The sequence below is a fragment of the Frankliniella occidentalis genome, unplaced genomic scaffold (assembly GCF_000697945.3).
Source record: "Frankliniella occidentalis isolate FOCC.00 unplaced genomic scaffold, Focc_3.1 Scaffold30, whole genome shotgun sequence".
NCBI classification, from domain to species: domain Eukaryota; kingdom Metazoa; phylum Arthropoda; class Insecta; order Thysanoptera; family Thripidae; genus Frankliniella; species Frankliniella occidentalis.
The window spans coordinates 916529-919681 of record NW_026267160.1 but is presented as its reverse complement, the minus strand read 5'-3'; the positions used below and the strand labels follow the sequence as shown (position 1 = coordinate 919681).

Here is a 3153-nt window from a genome sequence, read left to right as displayed (position 1 = left end):
CTGAGCACAAGGAAAAGCAGGCATCTTGAAAAACGCTATGTGGGGTGATTGAAATATGGAATCATCCAGTAAGTACCGGTGTAACTGTGGATACGCAGCAGTGTGGCGGGTTTGCCTACTCTCAACGCCCGTAAGGTGCCACGGCTCCTGCGGCCATATTGAGTATGCAAACCCGCGAACCCGCAACACTGCTCCGTATTCACAGTTACATCCGGTACGTCCGTCAATTTACGTTTCCAAACTGACCAGTTGTGCTTCTACAAGCACCCATAGCGCCTGGTAGGTAGGCACTATCTTGCCTGCGGTGCATGCGTGTACCGCAGGGTGGCCTACCCCGTGTCTCGCAGGCGCCAAGGTCCCGTCATTTTCTCAATGAATCTGAGAGAAACGGACGTACTGTATAGGCGATCCCTGTTCCCACCGAGGAGAAAGGACAGCATGGGCGGTGGAAGAGCTCAAAGGGATTTTCTGCGACCCAATTGAAATGGGGCAATGTATTGTATGTATCTTGTGCCTGTTTAAGTTATATCACCCTCTTGCCACACCAAACGCAAACGCGCGCGCATGAGATGACACTGGGCACCTGGTGTTCGTAAAGCAACTCGATTCACCACCGTGACACTCGCATCTTCATAATGGCGCTAAAGGAGAACGTGTGTGAGCGCATGTGTGTGTTCTTTATCTGGCCCCCAGACGCAAAAGGTACTCGCGCTGCTAAACGGCCCGCATCTCGCCGATATGAAGGCGACATTTCACTCCCCGCGCGATCGGTTGTCCAAGCAACACTCTCACGGCCGGGGCCCATCGCCTCATCAAGAAGCACGGCCGAGCACGGCCCGCCTTATCGTGCCCAATGGAGACCTATTCGGACCAGGTCTGGATCCCAAACAGCATGGCTTCTCTCTGTTCTGCGCAGACGGCATGTCACGCGTTATCTCTGCAGAAAAAGAGAACCTCATACGGAAATCATGTTTCGCCACTTCAGCGGACTATAAAACAAAGAGCATGATGAGGAGGGGAAAAAAAGGTGGTGAACGTTACCATATACGGTATTAAGTACTTGTTTTTTTTTACAGGCGAGCTAGTCGTTGTGAAACACGCTCGGAAACACGCAAGAACTTCAGCAACAGCAGCAGCAAACAACAACGTCACGCATCGGGTTGGACACGTTGCTCTAAAATACTTAGTTCCTCCTTTAAACGTCACGCCACGCCCCCCCCCTCCCTTCCACTCTTTTCCTTTCTCTTCCCCTCTTCCCCTTTTCCCTCTCTCTCCCTCTCTCTCTCCCCTCACGAGCCGCCTCCTCCTCGAGACCGATGCTCATCAATTAGCCACTAAACGACGTGAGGCTAATTCACGCGGTGCGCGTCCAAAGGGCCCGCCACGCCCCGCCCCGCCACGCCCCGCCCCGCCACGCCCCGCAGCGGCCCGACGACAAGACAAATGAATTTCCCGCGCCCGCTACGCCCCGCCACGCCCCGCCACGCCCCGCAGCTTGCCACCGGGTATTAATTGAAGGCGGCCTTGCGCAAGACGAGGAAGGGCCTAAGGTCGCGGCGCGCCGGGTGGTCCGGCCGGTGCATAAGAATGGCCGTGATTTAGGCTGGAAAGCGGAGGGGAATATAGGAGTTGTTGGGACGGGGCAGAGCAGAAAGTAGTATATATAAGGAAACGGTGAAAATGTTTGGTGAAAAGGAAACCGCCGGCGCGGAAGACCCGAGAAGAGGGAAGTAGGTGAGGAGGAGAAGGAAAGGGGGAGGGGGGAGATATGCGGATGACGATGGGTGAAATATGGATGGGAAGGTGGGCAAGGGCAAACAGAGGGAGAGGCGCGCTCGCCTCACGTATTCAAACCGCGGCCCGGGCCTCCGGAATCTCTCGTTCTTTGGGTTCGATAGTATTAAAAATGCATCGGCGCTGTCAGTGGCGGGCGATTCATGAGAATGTGATTTGGAAAACTAACGAACTAACGCGTCTCTGTCGCACTCATCTCTGGTATTTATGGGCTGGGGAGGTACCGCCGCCGGGACGTACCGGGACGCAGTGCTGCGGTGATTTAGGAACTTCATAAAGTGGGCGCAAGCGTCATGTGCCGAACGCATATAACCACAGCGCGGAAGTGACTGCGTGGGTCTTACTAGCACGGCCCTAGGCCCTCTACCTAGAACCTGAGGTCGGAGGGTCGCTACACGTGCAGACATAATTGTTTTCCGGGGTTACCGACATCAGTCATTTCAGGACAAGGGGGCACTTATGAATTTTAGTGTTTGTTTCCGTTACTCAAAAACCTAACAGCGCGTTTTTTATCATGAAATGTTGGAGTAGGTAGCAAACACCTGTACACATCGACTCCTAAACATAAAGGGGGTACTTCGTGCACACACTGCGAGCAGGGGAAAAGTCGCCCGCTGTCGGCTGAGGTAGCCTTAGCGTTGCGGACCCGCACAGGCCGGTGGCGACTGGACCTCGTAAAGTGAGAAAGAGCCGACCGGTGTCCCGGCTGGTGTTCCGCGGCTGGTCGCCAGCCCGCGACTGTGCGCGGGAGGCGGGACTTGGGACTTGCGCCCAACCTATCCAGCGAGAGGTTTCCGCGTGAGAAATGGGAACGCACTTTACCATCGTCGGCGTCGTCGTGCTCGAACGCGGACCAGCAGACATATCAAACGTTTAGTTGGATTACGCGAGATTGACAGTAAGCCGCCCCCTGGCCCTACCCACTGCGAAGTGGGCAGATCTCGTGTACAACAGGTTCCAGGTTACCCCTTAACTACCCCTGAATTGACACCGGGCTACCCCTTGACTTACCCCCCGATTAACACTAACCCAAGAATACCCCCGGATAACTCATGACCGATTTCTTCAGGATAAATTAAGTGTCCAGTTGAAGTAAAGGATTTTAATTTCCAATATTCTCTTTTCATTAAAAGTTTGTTGTGGTTTTGTTGGTTTCTTTTTTCATTTTTTCCTAGAAATGTTTTAATTTTTACAATCATTGTTACGAAACGTTGCCAAATTTTTACGGAAAAATTTCGTTCTTTAAAATAGTCTAGTTCATACTCAAGCCTTCATTTGTTCGGTCCGCAGGTGATGGCGCCGGGCAGCAGGCCGCAGCGGGGCCCAGCGCGCCCTCAATGAGGGGGCTGGCCTGCCGGG

At 53.8% G+C, this 3153-nt stretch overlaps 1 long non-coding RNA gene across 1 annotated transcript in view; it reads left to right on the top strand.

The window, feature by feature from the left end:
- LOC127749088 (uncharacterized) overlaps positions 1-3153 on the top strand; it is a 66417-nt gene extending 63264 nt beyond the window's left edge. The window contains exon 4 of the long non-coding RNA XR_008010961.1: positions 3085-3153. This is a non-coding gene — a long non-coding RNA (uncharacterized LOC127749088). The remainder of the gene's footprint in view (positions 1-3084) is intronic.